Consider the following 6359-nt stretch of genomic DNA (forward strand, 5'->3'; position numbering starts at 1 on the left):
GTTGTGAGGTTCACATAAGATAAAGTACTCAGTTATTTAAAAAAAAGATAACCTACTCAAAGAACTTTGAAAAACTTAAAGCTCTCTCTATGTGTGAAATAGTTCTATTATTATGATTTAACAACAATGAGAGACAAGCAACAGTTAGTCAAGGTGGTATATTGGCGAATTTAAAAGAACTACAAGAAGAATTCCAGGCTATTGGATAGAACCACTATGGAGCATTTATGGGACAACAAGGATAGAAATAGCATAATGTGAGAATAACTGATATTTATAAAGCTTTAAAATATATTTCATGTATAATTATTCATTTGAGTTCACAATGACCTTGTGAAGCATTATTATTACCCCCATTTCGTAAATGAGCAAACTGAGGCCAAAAGGGATTATTAAGTGACTTGCCTGGTGTCACACCACTAATAAATGTCAGAAGAAGGATTTGAAGGTCTTCCTAATAATTCCTAGGCCAGCATTCTATCCACAATACAACGCCGTCACTCTAAGAAGATGCAGAAAGGCTGTGATTTGCATCAGTGGAGGGAGCATCACGGAGTCATGAATCTACCAAAGTATCTGATGTCTACTGTGTTATTTGAAAGCCATAGAAGGATTGCTGAGAAAATAATATTCATGTTCACTTAAAGAAATGTAAAACTGTAGGGTTTTTAATGCCTTTATCTGAACTGTTCTTTAAAATTCATTTTGTATAATTCTTTAAATAGTAGAACCAAAAAATTAGCCTTCAGAAAGTTAGAGCTGATGGAGATCACCTGTTCCAGCCTCCTTATTTGTATGGATAAAGAACCTGAGGGTCAGAGTGGTAAAGGCCCAAGATTATACACCTAATAATCGACAGACTTTGGATTTGAACCCAGATCTTTTGACTGTAAGTTCAGTGCTCATTCTATACTATAGTAAATTATGGGCTTCAAATAGACTTACTCAAGCTATTATGAATCCCCAGAAGTGGCAGTGCATTCATTATTTTAGTCTTACTGTTGACCAGAGATGGAGATGCTGTCTCAACTCTTCTTGTGAGCACAGGAAAAAATAGTGCTTATACAATGGAAGTATCAAAATAAATAAATAGGCCTGAGCGTGAAAGTCATGGATGGGCCATCAGAGCATTGGGGCAGGGCTGTACCTGAGCCTGGAGGGAGAGGGGGTCTGAAGTGAGCCTCAGAATGACCCTAGGAGGAGTATCCAACTCAAATACCAACCCCCTTAAGCTCCCTTTCCCAAGAATTCCAGAGATCCCATGGAACAACATGAAGAGGAGAAAAAAGGCTTTTAAGGAAATCTCCATAATGGATGGTCTTGGATAACCCATCATCCTGGCTCATATCTGGCAATTCCATGTGACCAGTGATGACATGGATATATATGAGATGGTTTTGATTAATCATGATGTGGATATGGAAAACTTTCACCCACCTTTGGTGATTGTCTGGGGTGACTTAAAAAAGCCAGGTAGCAGTGTTGAGACTCTGGTTTATATCTATGCCGACCAGTTCTTAAGAGTACCTCAAGTTGGGACTTTTGTATCAGAAGAAGCTCAAAGAAGAGATCCAAAAAAAGAGACAAAAGGAAAAAGTGTTTGTCACTCATGAAAGGAGCTCAGCTCACATTATGGTTTGAAAAAACCACAACAAAACTTCAAAGTCAAGACTTCCAGCCTGGGGAAGCAATTGATTCTCTTTGTATAACTAGAAAGAACAGTGCCCACTCCAAATGAATAACCCTTCTAATGGAAATTCAAAATTTGATCATAAGGGTCAAGTAGAGACCATTACAACAACAACAACAAAATTGATTCCTACCTCCCATCTCACATGAACCAACATAGAAGGCTGACTATGACAGTCATGAGCATAGCACAAGCCAATGGGGTGCATGGCCCAATTGGCCTCATTTGCTGGCAGTACATTAGTAAAGGACAGGAACCTATACGCAATGACAGCATTACTGCTTATTTTCTCCATATTGTCAAAGTTGACACAGATCTCAATCCCTTGGATTCTAATGAACCCATTTAGAAATTTGACTTTAGCCCTTTGGATTTGGTTAAGAAGTAATCCCCTTCTGGTACTGCAATCAAACAATGGCTTTCTGTTAGAAATAATTCTACTTGTGAGTTCTTCTTTATTCAGATGGACAGTGCAGAGGTCACCATGAGTGACATCTTAGAAAAGGCACTGAAATGGAGGAAGTACTCTGGGAGGGGTTCAGTTTCTCAACACTACCTAGGGAAGCAGAAGGGACCCAGTAGATTTGGACTGCACCTTAGATAGCCAAAGCAATTTGGAATTCTGCCTTGTTTAAGAAATCGGTTCTGGGGAGAAGGAGCTTCAGACTGACATAGCCACCGTCCGAGACATGATATGAAACTACCAGTACAAATCTCTCAAAGTTAGCAGGATTCATATGCTCAGATTCATGACTGATGTGCATTTAGGGATCTCTGGCAACAAAGTGGAGACAGACTCCATTGCTACCTCAAAGACCAGCACTGAGTTGAGGATTGAAAGGAAGACTGTTTCAACAGACTCTTAACTGTTGTGTTCCTGTCCCAACACGATAATGAAAAAAAAAAAGCCCAGGTCATGTGATGTTTAGATTTACCTATCTAAGCATCAAGGATGCAGACATCTTTTCTTTTTGAGTCAAATACTTGCCACTGGATCCAGATGACTCCAGAGGAAAGAGCTTCTTCTGATGCAAAAGTGGTCCTCTTCCAGGATGAAGGACAAACAACAACAAATGCTGTAACTATCAATGAAATTGTGTTACAGATAAACTTTATACCCTGGAATCTCAAGCAAGCACTGCTTAGACTGCTTACTTTCATTAGAAACAAAGGAAATGGAGAAGAAAAGCAAGTTTTAGCTTGCTTTTAGGACGGCAGCAGTCCTCCCCTCCCCTGCCAGCCCCCAAACCAGCACCAGTAGGTACCAGGGAGGGAAGACCATATATTCTCTAAAATTTCATATCTATCCATCTTGTCTATCTAGACCACCATTTGGGGAACGGAATGGTACACACAAAATTTGGCGGGCTACTTCAAATGTTCCTAAGGTCAAATGAGAATGGCAAACATTTTAATTAGAAAACAAGGCTGGGGGCAGCTAGGTGGCGCAGTGAGTAGAGCACCAGCCCTGGAGTCAGGAGGACTTGAGTTCAAATGCATCCTCAGACACTTGACACACTTACTAGCTGTGTGACCTTGGGCAAGTCACTTAACTCCAATTGCCCTGCCTTCCCCACTCAAAAAAAAAAAAAAGAAAGAAAACAAGTCTGATCGTATGCTGGGTGAACTCATTATGTAACACATATAATCCTCCTTCTTTTTCTGTCTCTTGTCTCTTTCTTCCCGTCTCTATATCACTCAATCTCTCCCATTCATACACACACTGTCACACACAGAAACACAGAATGGCCAACTCTTTTTCCCTGTCTGATTACAGAACATCTATATGTAAAGGTTTCACTTATAATACCATCAAGTGTCTTCAAAATAATATTGAAAATGCATACTTTTTTTCCTATAATAAACTGTCATGATAAGCAGTAAATACAGAGATGTAAAAAATGGTGAAAATATAGAATATGATGTCAAAACAATTCCAAGAAATATGGATCATAGCTGCCAATCCTGAGCCTTGTTCCATTTCATGTTATAATTTGACAGCTACTCTCTGCTCTCCAGGTCACATGTTATTTTCTTTATAGATTACATCCTAGACAACAATTATTGTACCACCTTTACCTAGCAAAACAGGCAAATTCTTCAGATACTTAGTTACTAGGCTACACCTTTCTAAAGGGTAGAATTTCCAGGTGTACAACTTCAGTAGTCTGGTCTTCCAGGATGTCACTTGGAGGGCAGATTAAAGGTCAGGTAAAGGTGAAGCTTGGCAATTAGCTATTGCTTTCTATTGCTTTTTCCTTTCAACTCTTCTCCTGCCCCCTGTCCTGTTTCCATCCATAGAAGGGTATAAACTAACCAATAAGCCACTTGTCAGAGGCCCTCTGGGGTAGTCTAACCCTTACTGGGGTTATCCCACTGGGATTCCCTTGTAGGATGTATGGGTCACATGACACTTGGTGGTTTGACAAGTTCTAGTGTCAGGTTAACAGTAGTCAAAAGTGACAACTGAAAAGTGACAACTTGCTTTTTTTACAGAGTATCATAGAAAATAGAAGTGAAAAATTATATGCTATGGAGTCGCAAAATAAAATAATTTAAAAATTAATCTTAATGTTATATATTATGCAAAAGGATTTAGTGCAGAGGTAGGGATACTTTTCTCACCTCCAAAGGCACTGTTGACTTAGAGGAAAAGCATATGAGAGCCATACACAAATAAAAAGGCATTTACTATTAACTCTTATGAAAGAGAGAAAAATAGAAAACATTTAACTCATTTTCCTTAAAAATATAACATGATTCATTAAATGCAAAAAATAAAAATGCAAAAGGACGCATTATGATCAAATTTCAGGAAGATGTGGGAAGAGAAAAGGAAGAGAATGAAAAAGGAGAAAGTATAATACAGGAAGAAACAGGATGGGGAAAAAAGGGAGAACAAGTCAAAAGATTGATGGGGCTAGGAGAAAGTTCATATCTCTTGCAATTTCTCCCTAGTCAAAGCTTCCAGCCTCAGGCCTCAGTCCAACTGCTATTCAACCCTGGCTGCTGAAATAGCCCCAGTCTCCTTCTCTTGCACACTCCTCTTGATGACTATTCCACACCTCTATCCTCTCTACTCAATGCCCCCATTTGACTCTCTATTCAAATGAGCTCTCTTCTTCTTCTTCTTCTTCTTCTTTTGGGTGGGGGGAAGGGCAGGGCAATTGGGGTTAAGTGACTTCCCCAAGGTCACATAGCTAGTAAGCATGTCAAGTGTCTGAAGTTGGATTTGAACTCAGGTCCTCCTGACTCCAGGGCTAGTGCTCTACTCACTGTGCCACCTAGCTGCCCATGAACTCTCTTCTTTGAGATCAAGACCATTGTGAGCTTACTCATTGTCACTGTCTCCTTTCTTCCTTTCCTTCCTATTCAGGAGGAAATATGCCTTTCATTTCTAAAGCCAATCATTGGATCTTAGGATCATGGATTAAAGGCTAGAAAGGACTTCAAAGATTATATAGTCCAATCCCCTCTCATTTTACAGATACAGAAACAGAGGCTACTTTATGGAGTTAAGTGACTTGCCCAAGGCTGTTGTTGTTGTTTGTCCTTTGTTCTTGAAGAGGACCATGACATCAGGGAGGTGATGCCATTACATGCAAGTGAATCAGGGAGGGCTGTGTGAAGTCACCAGCCTCACTTTCTCCTACAGAGCCATCTGGGTCCAGTGGCCGGATACACATCAGGACAACTAGAGATGGCCCAGGATGCAATGGGAGACCTTGGCCTTTTCAAGCCAAGGTCTTTAAGAGGTCTCATTTTGACTGAGGCAACTCTCATTCAGTGATTAGACTTAATAAGAAATGAAGTAGAGAATAGCCTCTTTACCTAGTCAAAAATAAAAAGAAATTAAAATTGACATTCCTTTTGGGCAAAGCATTGTAGATAAGGTTGTGATACCCTATTTGGACAGAGGGAGAGAGGGAAGAAAGGGAGGAAGGAAAGAAGGAAGGAAGGTATCTCCAGGTGTTCTGATGTGTATCTGGCCACTAGATCCAGATGGCTCTGGAGGAGTGAGGCTGGTGACTTTGCACAGCCCTCCCTCACTTAAATCTGATTCATGGCATCACCTCTCTGAAGTCATGGCCCTCCATGAGAACAAAGGACAAACGACCACAAAAACAACAATCCCTGCTGAGTACCTTATTTCACCTCATAATCCTCGCCAATTTTATGCCAAATTTTTTTTGCCCCCAAAATGGGGGTGTGACCATTATGTGAAGCTTTTTTTTTCATTGTACCAGTATTACTTAAAAATCATTCGTTATTAAACTGTCTTTGGTGCAAGATTAGGATGCACGGAATACTCATGAATGCATGTTAAAATTGCCATATTATATGGCAGCTTTGCCAGCCTGCAGGCTCCCCTTGCATCTATGCTCTTCATCGGTTGAGTGCCAATACCATTAGCACTGCAGGGCTCTAAACAAATCACCCAAGTGGCTTTCAGAACTATACAGACCATGAATGCTGAGAATTCTAGGCTTTCAGCTAGCAATATGGGAGAGATAAATGAATGGGGTTTAGGCAGTGGGAACCTCCTTGAACCCCATCCTGAATCTGGCTTTTCATGCCCAAATAGCCTAGCCTACCCTTCCATTGTCTCTTACCTCTAGATTGCCTGCTGGCCAGTTCCCACCCTTGATCCTATCAAAATATTTATACT

The 6359-nt window shown here is 40.3% G+C and overlaps 1 pseudogene; it reads left to right on the plus strand.

The window, feature by feature from the left end:
• Positions 1–1328: 1328 nt before the first annotated feature.
• On the plus strand, positions 1329–3482 carry LOC118854710 (annotated as a pseudogene).
• The last annotated feature ends 2877 nt before the right edge of the window (positions 3483–6359 follow it).

Source organism: Trichosurus vulpecula, chromosome 6, assembly GCF_011100635.1.
Source record: "Trichosurus vulpecula isolate mTriVul1 chromosome 6, mTriVul1.pri, whole genome shotgun sequence".
NCBI classification, from domain to species: Eukaryota; Metazoa; Chordata; class Mammalia; order Diprotodontia; family Phalangeridae; genus Trichosurus; species Trichosurus vulpecula.